Source organism: Rhinatrema bivittatum, chromosome 15 (assembly GCF_901001135.1).
Source record: "Rhinatrema bivittatum chromosome 15, aRhiBiv1.1, whole genome shotgun sequence".
Lineage (NCBI taxonomy): Eukaryota > Metazoa > Chordata > Amphibia > Gymnophiona > Rhinatrematidae > Rhinatrema > Rhinatrema bivittatum.
Window position 1 is genome coordinate 26,531,584 of NC_042629.1, and position 13,760 is coordinate 26,545,343.

General features: G+C 43.7%; 1 protein-coding gene across 3 annotated transcripts in view; it reads right to left on the reverse strand.

The window, feature by feature from the left end:
• The window catches only part of SLC37A1 (solute carrier family 37 member 1), a 150,384-nt gene that overhangs the window by 136,197 nt on the left and 427 nt on the right, over nucleotides 1–13,760 (reverse strand). The window lies entirely within an intron of this gene.

A 13,760-nucleotide genomic window follows, 5' to 3' on the forward strand; every position in this document is an offset into this window, starting at 1 on the left:
CGCGCGCCGATCCAGGATTTTAGAGGATACGCGCGGCTATGCGCGTGTCTTATAAAATCCAGCGTACTTTTGTTTGCGCCTGCTGCGCAAACAAAAGTACACGATCGCGCTGTTTTTAAAAATCTACCCCTTAGTTTTTAAATTGTTGCTCTTAGAATTCTCTCTCGAGCCCCCCGAAGCAGGCGGAACTCCACAGAAACGTTGGCAGTGTCGGCCACATAAGGAGAGTGTGGCTACAGTGCGGACACAGCACAGTGAGTATATAGAAGAGTCGCCCCTCATTTGCAACGGTTTCATTTTGCTACACTCTTCTTAAGTATGTTGAGAGACTATTTGAGAGACTGGACACAATATAATTTGATTAAAAGAACTTTAGTTACTTACTTTGTACCAAAATTAAAAATCAAAATTATTTGAAAAAAAGACTAATAAGAATAAAAAGAATGAAACTGTGCAGTATTATTTTAGTGAGAGTGCATTACCACTGCCCTCGCTATTTACACTCTACCGGATATACCTACACCAATGGGGTTCTTGTAGATCCCCTAAATATAGTCATTATATATGGTTTACACTCCCTATAACCCAGTCAAAACCCCGTCCCTGACCAAGGCGCCGGCTGCAGCTTGGTTGCTCTCTGCTGCCTGGGACGGCCATGGGCATTCTGATGAAGCTGGTAGGCGTGAGGGGGATGGAAGACAATACTTCCTAGGTCCCGGTCTCGCTGGCCTCCTGGAAGAGAACAGAGTGCTTAGAGAGAGTTGTTGGAGGGTTTCATGGTGGTCACGAAGTCAGACCACTGCGTCCCTCATCCTATCTCCAAAGAGATTCTCCCCAGAACACGGCACATCGCCGAGTCGATCCTGCACCTGTAGTCAGAAGTCCGAGGCCCATAGCCATGCCATTCTGCAGGTGCCAATTCCTGTTGCAGAAACTCTCGATGCTGTCTTGAAAACTTTGCAAATCGCTTAAACTAGTGTTTTCCGCACTAAAGGCCCTTATGCACCAGCGACATGAGGGTGCCCTGCTGCTGTTTAGGCAGCTGCTCGGCCACCTCCTTCACCTGCTTCCAGATGTCCACGAGTACTGGCTCATATAGAGCTGGTAAGCAGCAATGAGGGCAATAAGCATGGCACCTTAGAACACCTGCCTCCCAAGTTTCCATCACACTGTGGTCCTTCCCCGGGGCCACCGAGGAACCAGTCCTAGATTACTTGGCTCTCTTCAGAGTGGATTCAACCTCCACCAATTAGAGGGGCAGCTGATGCCTACTGAATCTGGCAGCCTTCTGGATGAAGTAGACCCCCATCCTCCTCCTTTTTAATAAGAGGAACTGTGAGGGGGTGTTCCCATATCCTCAGCAGCAGCAGCTCCTTAAGGATTTCATGCATTAGCACCACCATGATTTCCTTAGGAGGGTCCATGAACTGGAGGATCTCAAGTATTTTGTGCCTGGCTTCCTCTTCCATCAACAACTGAAATGGATTGGCTTCTGCCATCAACCTCACAAACCCTGCAAATGTCAAGTTCTCTGGAGAAGAAGGGTCTGGAAGGGAGACCCTCAGAGGAGCATTGCCCCTCTCCCCTCCTAAGGGGTCATAGGGGTCCTCATCCTGATGTAAGCCACAGCGAATGGGTCCCTAGGTGCTTGGCCTTTGTCCAGGCACCAGTAAAACTAGACAGGGGACTTCAGGTCATGGTGTCTCCACCGGTCGCAGAGGAGTTTTCTCCGAGGAGAAACCGACAACAAACATATCGGTCATGGGACACTTCAGTACCATGCCAGGCACCAATGCAGTCCCGGGAACCGATGCCAGCTAGGTTGGTAAGGCACCAATGAGCATGTTCAGCTTCTCCAGCAGCAGTACGATACAGGAAGTATCGGCTCCAGTGCAGTTGATTCCCTGCAGTGCTCCTTCTACCGCCAACTGGATTTGGCGATCCAGCTCCTCCTCAAACGTTGCCTACACCAACACCAACTGAGAGGAAGGAGGAGTGGCCAGATCTTCTTCGGACACGTGAAGACCATCGTGGTCCCCTGGCATCAATGATTTAAAACTGCAGCGTATCTCTGCTTGCTCGCTGATACATTCGTTTAAGGGCACACACGTGTTTTGTTTTTTTTTAATTACCCTGTTAGTATACCAACTGGCAGTTTTTTTTTTATGGATAGAGGAAGGGAATAATATACTTAGACTAATATTTCCTCCCAAACTCCTTGAAGTCAGCAAGCCGAACTTGGGCAGTCTGACATAATAAAGCACTAAATAGAAGAAAAGGGTTGTTAACAAAAAATATTTAATTTTTTTCTGAAAAACCGAGAGACCAATATTCGGCTGGCCATTTAGTAAACAAGTTAACTGGTTAAAATTAGCCGGATAATTTGTCCTGGATATTCAGAGGGGTAAATGTCCCACTGAATATCCCCAATTAAATTTATCCAACTAACCATAGCTGGATAACTTTAAACATAACCGGATACTTTTTTGAATATCACTGGTTATATACAAAGTTATTCAGATATAATTAGCTGGATAACTTCACACTTAACTGACTATATTCAAAAGAAAATAGCCAGTCAAGTTACAATCATCGTAGTAGCATAGTAACAGCAAAAGCCCCGGGCCGGGATCGCGGTAGGAAGCTACTGCAATCTGGGAGAAGATCTTCTACAAAGGAAGATACAGGGCAAGGGGGGCATGAAAGAGAAAGGGTTTGGAAACGAATTTAAAAAAACAAAACAAAAGTGGAAGCAGGAGCAGCGAGTGGGGGGACTCCCAGCCAAAATAAGTATTTTTAAACATTATTTATTTAGAAGCTTTTAGAAGCTTTTATATACCGATGAACGTTGGGAACATCTCATCGGTTCACAGTAAACAAAATGCAGCTAACAAGCTTTACACAGAACAATGAACAATCAATAATGGGTAACTAGCTTAACAGAGAACAATCAATAATAGATAACTAGCTTTATAGAGAACAATAAACTATCAATAAAAGGGGGAATAAGAGAGGAAGAGAAGTGAGGGGCTGGTCAACTAGGGCAAATCGCAGAATTAAAACAAAGCAAGGAGGAGTAAGGGAGGGATCAAACAGTGAATAAAGACCATGGGATTAAGTAATACAGGAAGTCAAGTGCATTAACATAAGTTAGTATTGAAAATATAAGGCAGGAGAACATAGAATTAAAAGGGAGAAAGGCACTTATGAGTAAGCGTGTGTGAAATGGTTCATTTTATTTATCGAGTTTTATATACCGTCATTCAAACAGTTTTGGTTTTGGGGTGGAAATTTCGGCCCCATGCAGCCTTTGAAACTCAGATGGGAAGGAGGTGGAGGACAGGTTTCAGCATGTAGGCCCATGACGTGTGGGTGTGGGGTTTTTTGGGTTGTTTTTTTTTTTTTAATACAGCCAGTTAAGTGTGAAGTTATCCGGTGTCACAAGGCCAGACAATTTTAGTCCTGCTCTGCAACAGGTCTAAAAGTTATCCAGCTAACTTAGCAGAGTATATGCAATATTCAGCCAAATTAGCCAGATAACGACCACTCCCCCAACGCCCCTAAAAGACTACTTTATCTAGCTGGATAAGTGGCTTAAATACACTAATTGTGCTATTTAGACATTACGATTTATGGCTTTTGAATATGGACCTCAATACTTATACTAAGATTGAGCACATTTTAGAACAGTGTCTCTGGACCCCATAACATGCTTGCTCTCTGTGCCCATTGACTTCCTTATTAATTATAAGACCAGCTGCTGAATTCCAAGCTACACCTTTATTTACCTAGCCTGGGAGTGCCAGAAACAGGGCAGGAAAGTAGGCCAGTTTAATTTCAGAGCGGAAACAGTTTAAATTAAAAAGAAAAGAACTTCTAGCTCCTTTCCAAGTCTGATGCTTGCCAAAGTATGTTAAACGAAGTCAAATAAGGCACTAGTTGTCCATAATAACACAGGCACTGGACACCAAGATCGTCACCCCAGAATTCCTCCTAAAGATCTCCACCTCAAACTCACCATATTATCACGATTCACAATAGATGAAATGGTATATCACTGGAAAAAAAGAATTATTCAGAACACTTAACATACTAACTCCAAAGAGAACATGTGCTCCAAAGCAACACAGATCTCTGTCATGATTCACCATTAATCTATGCATCTCACAACAGGAAAGAAGACAGCTAAGAGAGATTCTGGCTGAAATCCAAATCCACATCCACATCTGACAAGCCGAAATGTAATTAACACAGAGCAGCCTAAAACAGAGCTGTCACCTTGCCAAAAAAAGGTCAATTTCTCATCACTAATTGTATATGCTGAGAAAAATATTGTTCAGGATCCACAAAACCTTCCCCTAATCGGAGTCCAAAAATGATGACTATGAAAGTGTTGCCTGTCTCTTCACCAACAAAATCCTAAACTCCATCCATCTAGAGCAGTGGTTCCCAACCCTGCCCCCCCCCCCCCCCCCCCGCCAGTCGGGTTTTCAGGGAATCCACAATGAATATGCATGAGAGAAAATGTGCATGTTATGGAGGCAGTGTATGCAAATTTTCTCTCATGCATATTCATTGTGGATACCCTGAAAACCCGACTGGCTGGGGGGGCCCCCAGGATAGGGTTGGGAACCACTGTCCTGGGGTATTCAAGGTGAGACCGCACCTTGAATACTGTGCACAATTCTGGTCGCCGCATCTCAAAAAAGATATAATTGCGATGGTGAAGGTACAGAGAAGCGCGACCAAAATGATAAAGGGAATGGAACAGCTCCCCTATGAGGAAAGACTAGAGGTTAGGACTTTTCAGCTTGGAGAAGAGATGGCTGAGGGGGGATATGATAGAGGTGTTTAAAATCATTAGAGGTCTAGAAAGGGTAGATGTGAATAGGTTATTTACTCTTTCGGATAATAGAAAGACTAGGGGGTACTCCATGAAGTTAGCATGGGGCACATTTAAAACTAATCGGAGAAAGTTCTTTTTCACTCAACGCACAATTAAACTCTGGAATTTGTTGCCAAAGGATGTGGTTAAAAAAGAATTGGATAAATTCTTGGAGAAGAAGTCCATTACCTGCTATTAATTAAGTTGACTTAGAAAATAGTCACTGCTATCACTAGCAACGGTAACATGGAATAGACTTAGTTTTTGAGCACTTGCCAGGTTCTTATGGCCTGGATTGACCACTGTTGGAAACAGGATGCTGGGCTCGATGGACCCTTGGTCTGACCCAGTATGGCATGTTCTTATGTTCTTAAGGCATCTGGTGAATCATTATCCCTCAAACTCGATGCCATCCCCTCGCATCACCATGAAACCCTCAACTACTAACCTTCACTTCCAAGAAATCTCCAGCGAGCATATCATCAAGATCCTCTATGATCTCAACCCATCTTCAGCTCACTTGACCCCTTGCCCTGTCAAAAACTAATCAAAGCAGCAAAATACATCCTTTTTGGTTGGATTGCCCAATTGATAAACTGCTCTTTAACTGATGCCATTATGCCTACCTGGTTAAAGAAAGCTGTTCATTCTTTCATCAAGAAACCCTCCCTCAGTCTCAAGATTCTGGACACCTATAGGTCTATCTCTAATAGCCCTCTGCTAACCAAATCATCAAAAAGGCAGTCATCCACCAACAGAGGATCCCTAATGGGAAAAGGCTTAACTTATGTTACACTGTATAATTCTGACTGCTGTATTAGGCTTTACTAAGCTGCGCCAGCACATGTCAAATACATGCTGTGCTGTTTGCTGTAAGGAAAGCAGCTAATTACAGCTACAGGATGTGGGCCTAAGTCAGAGAGAAGTGAAGGACATCTCGCAGGACAGGTGTGTATGGGCCACATGAGATTCAACTACAAAGGAGGATACAGAGGCTGATAAGATGATCTATGTCTTGCAGGGAGATAAAAACAGAATGGAAAATTGGACCCAAAAGAAAGGAAGAAGGAGAACAGGGTGGTCTAGGGAAAGGAAGCCAGGCCAGAATGACGTATTTAGAAATGATCAATACTTGTCAAAGGAAACAGAAAAAAAAATGTATATAAGCCTTGTAAGATTGTGACATAAGCAAAAAGGAATCACAAGGTGATCAGTGGTTTTTTGTTTTACTGAGTCTGTATCTCCTTCCCAGGCACTTATATTGTAACTGGCCAGTCATTTATTTACCATAATAAACATTTTACTAAATTTTCTCCGAGTCTTGTGTCTGGCATGGGGGGGGGGGGGGGGATAAAGAAACTACAACTAAAGTTTATATTTCTACTTGGGGGTAACCTGCATGAAGCGGCAGTTACTACCCTATAAAAAACAAAACATAAAACCAAAACTTGTTGGGCAGTCTGGGTCATTTACTATGTTATTATGTAACCAGTGGGAAGCCACTCCTTGGATTACTTCCAGTCAGGCTTTAGAAGACCCACAATACCAAAACAATCTTCCTGGCTCCAACACCTTTCCCAGATCCTCTGATACAGGAAAACCCTCCATCCTAATCCTATTCCACTTCTTACTCCCAGGTGAATTCTGTGCAAAAAAAAAAAAAAAATGTAAAATTCTGCACACAAAAATGTATCATTCTGCATACTTTAATACTGGTCAAAATAACAATATACATGACAGTCTAAGTAATTCATTTAAAAAGTAATTCAGAGTTTTAAATAATTTGAGCAGAATTTCCCTAGAAGTTCACTTTAAGAGTGTCCCTTCCACTCTCTCTCCCTACTCCCCTGAAAGGAGACTGGCCACTTTGCCCTCTTGGACCCGCCACTATCTCTTCCCTCCCCCTCTAGGCTCAATCCCTTCCTCTCTATATCCACTCCCAGACTTTGATCCCTGTCTCAGTACTGCCCCTCACACAGGCTCCCTCTGTCCCTCTCTCCATTACATACGCCCCCCTCCCCATACAGGCTCCCTCACTCACCCTCCCCCCATACAGGCTCCTTCTCTCTCTCTCTTACACACACACACACACACACACACAGGCTCCCTCTCTCTCTTCCACATACACCCACACAGGCTCCCTTTCTCTCTCACACATACAACCTCACACAGGCTACATATGTCTCTCACACACACCTACATACTGGTTCCCTCTCATGCTCACCCCCTCACCCACACACAGGCTCCCTCTCTCACAAGCACCCTGACATACACAGACACACAATCTATTTTTCACACACACACACACCAGCTCCCAATCTCCCAGCTCTTATACACACTCCTTCACAATCTCCTCACATAGGCTCCCTCTCTCTGGCACCCACACCCACATACCCTTATGCATGCTCTCTCACCCCCCCACCCCACCCCCAGGCTCACAGTCTTACACACACATACACACACTCTCACCAAGGCCTGCTCCATCTTCACCGTGAGTGGAACGACCTCCACTCATGGTACGACTGGGCCTGCTCCATCTTTGCCGCGAGCGGGATGGTCTCTGCTCGTGGCACGCTGAAACTTGTTCTATCTTCGTCGTGAGTGAAGACCATCCTGCTCGTGGCAAAAATGAAGTAGGCCCCGGAGTGTTGCAAGCGGAGGCTGTCCTGCTCGTGGCACACCGTGGCCTTCCAAATTCTGCACAGATTCTGTGCAGCTGCGCAGGAGGGGAATTCTGTGTTCTGCACTAACATCGGTGACCATGACATCCTAACAGACAGATTGGCTGACCCTGGCATCAGGAGCCTGACCCTAAAATGGTTCTGTTCATTTTTAACAGGAAAAACAAACAAGTCATCGCTAGCGACTCCTTTTCATTTGTCAAACCACCACTATGTGGTTTCCCACAAGGATAGATTCTCTCCCTAACCATCTATCACAGATCTCCGATGGATGAGATCAGAAAATCCAGGCTCAATACTATACATCTATGATATAATGTATGTATTACGGGGAGAGAGACCTTGGACTATGGCATTGTTGGCATGGCTTAGTGGGCAATCCTACTAGGCCCACACCGACAGTAGGCGGACGTGCTCTGGGACTGGGTCTGGTCTTCACCTTTACCAACCCCTTTCCCCGCAAGTTGAGCCCTTGAGTTGAGGGGCTGCAGGACATAGGCAAAGTCCTAGTGAGTGAATGAAGAGGGTCAAAAAAAAAAAAAAAAAAAATAGGCCAAAGCAACAGGCAGCAGTCGGGCATTGTCAGAATCCAGGAGGGTGTAAGGACGGGCGGCAATCAGGCAAAGTCGGGTTCCAGGCAGAGGTCAGGGCAGGCAGCAGACAGGAACAGTCGAGGTCAGAACACAAGAGACCGTCCAATGAGGAGAAAGGGCAAGGAACTGGACTGAAGCAGGTAAGGCAAAGTCGGGAATTGGAGAAATTGGGCAAGATCGAGTAACACACGCACTGCAATATAGGAGGACCTGTTGCTGAAGCGCCGGTCAGGACCACTGCTGGGGTTTAAATCCCCAACTGGCTCCAACATAATCTTCCAACACTGCTGAGCGTTCTCGCCATGGGGTGGTTAAAAGGCGGCCTAATGTTTGGAGAGGCAGCTGGCATCCTGGAGGTGAATGAGAACAGCTGTGGGCTTGTCCCACGGTCAGCCAAAAGTGACAATATGTCTATAATGATGTTTAAGTCTTCTCTCTGGGATCTGACAGATGCTGTGGTGCATGAAGCAAACATCTGCCTCTCAGAAATCTGAAAATGGGCCTCTTCCAAACACAAACTAAACCCCAACAAAATGAGGTACTAATCCCAGACACAACCCCTGACCTACTCGACTGATCCTCCACTACACCACTTCCTCCCTCCCATCCAACACAATAAAACTCCTTGAATCTAGTCAATGCTTGGTCTTAAAAACATCCACAGTTGCCACGAGCTCCCACTATCACCTTAAGCAGATAAAAGTGTACATAGAGAAAGGTCACCTAGCTTACCTGACTTATGAATTTGTCTTTTCCTGACTGGACTACTGCAATCCACAAAACCTACATCACCAATAGCTGGTGCAGAATGCTGCTGAACTTTCAATTGGGGGTCATATCACCCTATACCTCTATATTAACTCAGATATTAAAATTTTGGGAAGATTCTTCAGCTTTGCCTTGAAGGGCTGATATCCTATCTGGACCATCTGGATCAGATAGGAGTTAAGGATAGAATTTCCACCTCGTACACCCGATGTTTATTTGACATATATGAGAATAATATCTTTGGTCTGGTGATATTGCTCAACCCTGAGAAAGCTTGATAGACTATCTTGGTCTTTGCTCTTTGCATACCAGTGGGATTCAAAGCCTGGATAGAAGCAATGTATAAGAACCCAAGGACACAGAAGATGGTAAATGAACAGATCTCGTCACATTTTTAGATAAGAAGGGGTACCCATAAGGGCTGTCCCTTATCTCCTTTACTTTTCAATCTGTCTTTGGAGCTCTTTGCTCAGATGCTAAGGCACTCCCCTCAGTAATAACCGGTTTTTCTGTGCAAGAGAGTTCCTATAGGATGGCCCACGTTACCTTTCTAATGCTTCTAGGTCAGCCTCAGCCCTTATTCAAAAATTGCTCAATATAGTTTGGTGTCTGGATATAAGAGTTAAATTTAACTAAACCAAGATTTTTCTGATGGGTTCTTATACACAAAAAGTGGTTCTGGTTTTAAAGGACCTCTTTCTGGCAAGTTTTCCCCATATGATTTCTAAGATTAAAAAAATATTTAAGTAATTGGGCTCATCTCCCTATATCACAAGTGGATCAGATTGGGTTACTAAAGATCTCAGTTCTCCCCAGTTTGTTATATTCATTTCAATATTTATCATGTAATATGTCACAGGCAGCCTTTGGAGATTTAGATAGTACATACTCAAGCTTTTATCTGGAGTGATAAAGTACATCATATTAAGCTCTCAAAAGGAATGTGGAGAAATGACTCTCCCCAACCTTAAAGTGTATAATTGGAGGGTGAGGTTGGCATGTATGAAAAGCTAGTTAGCTCTCTCATCTTCTCCACCCCGGTTTATTTTAAGAGGGGTAGGGCTAAGGGTTACAATCTGGCTTCACTGGATGTATGGAAGGTAGAAGAATTTGTAGCCCACATCCTATTATTGCTCATACAGTTAATATCTGGGCTAAGGTGTGTAGGCTACTAAAATTCTCTCTCCCTATTCCTTCTATGTCATAATCCATATCTTTCTCAAGCAACTTTCTCTCTGAATGCATAGATATGGTGAGTCAGAGGTCTTTAGTTTTATAAAATAAATGTGGGCGGGACAAACTCTACAAACTTTTGCATATTTAATTGGCAACTATAATTTATTTCTTCACAATATCTTTATTTACAATTGATGAAAACATTTAAAAAAAACCCCAAACATTTATAAACTGAAACCTTACAAAGTGTACAATGTACTCTTCTTAATTTGGGCCCCTGAAACATTTCATCTCTTTTTTCTATCAGAATCTGACATCTTTGGTGTTTAGATGCAAAACTGCTCCCTCTCTTATTAATTTGTAGAATAGGGATTTATAACTTGACCTTAAACAAGAAGACTGGGAGTGTAGCTCAGAAGATAATCTGTGATCATCATAAAGTTAATGCTACGTATCCTACTTCGAACATATAGCTATCTGGTCTAGTACTTTAGGTTTACTAATTCCAGTTCACACTCCTGGAGGGGGTGTGGGGCATTTGGGTTGTTTATCCACATGTGGCGGCAATGTAAAACCAAGTTTGTTTAAAGTAAACCGTGTTTTCCGTAGATAGCAGGATGAATTAGACATGATTTGTGGGTGACGTCATCTCTCATCAGCTCAAAGCTCATAGAGCTCTAACAAACTTGTGCGGGAGTTCCTGCCCAACTGTTGCCTCAAGTGTCTCCTTAGTCACAAAACTAAAATAAATATATTTATATACATCTCTAAGTAGTCAACTTTCCAAGGATGCGGGGGGAGGGGGGCATCTCATATCTAATTCATCCTGCTAACCATGGAAAACACCAGCTTATGGTAAGCAAACTTGCTTTTTTCTGTCAATAAGCAGGGCTAAATTAGAAATGCTCTATGGGGACTCTCAAGCTGAGGGTTGCAGCAGAGAGAGTCGACTACCACAAGAACAGGTCACACAAAATCGCCTGTCCGTAGGTACTATCGGTCCTTGAGAGGCTGTTCAGACAGCAATGGACCATAAAGATGCAAACTGACAATAAAGATGAAGGATACCACCCTAAGATGACCCACCACAGAAGTCAGGGCTCTGAGCAGATGAGGTTCCACCAAGGCGGTTATTTGCAGTCCTGCTAAGAGGAAGCAGAGCTGAACACATTCTGCCAAGCCAGTGGACCACATACTACAGACAACTTTGGCATCACGTCAGTGTTGCATTAACCAATAGATGATAAGCCTGGCAACGCGAGCAAAGTCTTTTCCTATACTAGATGAAGATATTACTATAATCTAAAGTATGAAGGAGTCTGCCTCTTTCTAGACACACGGTCTCAGAAGAAAGGATAGACAACACAATGAATTGATTGATATGGAAAGTACAGACAACCTTTGGTTGAAAATGTTTGGTTGAGCGTGAAGGACCACCCAATCCTATGCAGACATTAGCTGGAAAATCACAGATTTTTGGAGGTGGAACACACAAGGAAGGGAGCTATACTCAATTTAGTGCTCACTAACGTAGATCATGTCTCTAATGTCCAGGTGAGTGCCCACCTCAGCACCAGTGATCAAACAGTATGGTTTCATATCACAAATAGGATTCGGAGAAGTTGCACGAAGGCCCGAGTTTTTAGTTCAAAAACACGGACTTTGTTGAAATGGGGAAGTACCTGGAGGAAGAACTAGAAGGCTGGGAGAAGAAGAGAGATGTGGAACAACAGTGGGCCAAACGAAAAGGAGCAATTACCAAGGCAACTAATCTATATCGGGCCAATACAGTACAGTGCGCTCCAACGGAGAGCACTGTTAACCCTCTATTGGACATGCGTTTTCGACATGCTAGCGTTACCCCTTATTCAGTAAGGGGCCGAAAACGCGCCCCTGTATTGGCCTTTATGCATGTTGATGGCCCTATTAGGTATTCCCGCGCAATTCAGAAAACAAAATGTGTAGCCAAGCCGCACATTTTGCTTTCAGAAATTAGCGCCTACCCAAAGGTAGATGCTAATTTCTTTGGGCACCAGGAAAGTGCACAGAAAAGCAGTAAAAACTGCTTTTCTGTGCACCCTCCGACTTAATATCATGGCAATATTGAGGTCCCGAAAGTTACCAAAAGTAAAAAAAATAAAAAAATTTGAAGTCGGCCCGCGGCTCGAAAACTGGACGCTCAATTTTGCCGGCGTCCGGTTTCCGAACCCATGGCTGTCAGCGGGCTTGAGAACCGACAACGGCAAAATTGAGCGTCGGCTGTCAAACTCGCTGACAGCCACCGCTCTGGTCCAAAAGGAGGCGCTAGGGACGCGCTAGTGTCCCTAGCGCCGCCTTTTGCCTGTTTTTACCGCCGGGCCTAATTTGCATAGTGAATCGCACGCACAGGAGAATGGCCTGTGCACGCGCCCTCCCGCGGACTTTCCTGTATTGGCCTTTGTTAGAAGAGTAAAGAAAAGCAAGAGAAAAATAAAACCTATCTGGTTCTCAAAGGAGGTTGCTGATAAAATAAAAGCTAAAAGAACAGCGTTTAAGAAATAAAGGATCCCAAAAGGAGGAGCACAAGGAAGAATATCTGGTGGAATTCAGGGAGACGAAGAAAGTAATCAAGACAGCAAAAAGTCAAGAGGAAGAAAGGATTGCTAAAGAGGTAAAGCGAGGGTGACAAAACATTTTTCAGATACATCAGAGAAAGGAGAAAAGTCCAAAGTGGTTTAGTGAAACTGAAAGATGAAAAGGAACAATGTGTAGAGAGAGACGAAGAAATGGCAGAAATATTAAACGAATACTTCAGTTCAGTGTTCACTAAAGAGGACCCAGGAGAAGGACCATCGCTAGTTAACAAGAAACTGGAGAGGAGTGGAGTAGAAGAAACTCCGTTTACAGAAGAGAATGTATGGAAGAGCTAGGAAAACTGAAAGTGGCCAAAGCCATGGGGCCTGATGAGGTTCATCCCAGGATACTGAGGGAGCTCAGAGATGTGCTGGCGGGTCCGCTGCATGACCCATTCAATAGATCCCTAGAAACGGGAGTGGTGCCGCGTGATTGGAGAAGAGCGGTGGTAGTCCCGATTCACAAAAGAAAAGAAAGCATAAAGGGCCTGATTTTTAAAGCCGTTTATGCACATAAATTACAGTTGTATGCATGTAAATAGCAACTATATAATAGCCTGAGCTCAATACTCTCAAAGGTATGCACATAACCTGGTTTCATTCATATTTTTATATCAACTCAGAAAAGGTGTTCCAATGGTGGAAATGGGAATTACGCACATGTTTTAATTTTAAAAAAGTATATCCATAAATTAATGTGCACAAGTTACACCCTCTGAACAGCAGGTGTAACTTTGTGCAAGTTATTCTGTGCATGTACCTGGCACAATACCAGAGCATTTTCAGAAAAAAATTATCCACTATAAAGTGGCCCTCCCTGTGGTTAAAAGAAAAAAAGAAAAAAAAATTACATGATAGTGATAACAGTAAAACAAAATGTCAAGGTACAGAGAGGACATCAAGGACAATTCCCAGGTTCTAGTGCTGCTCGATATTGTCACTGTCTTTGTTTGGGGAGTGCCCAATGTTGCCAAAAGCTGAAATTCAAAATTATTGTACTGCAGGTAGGATGCCTCAGAATTATTAAATGGAAAACTGGATCGCA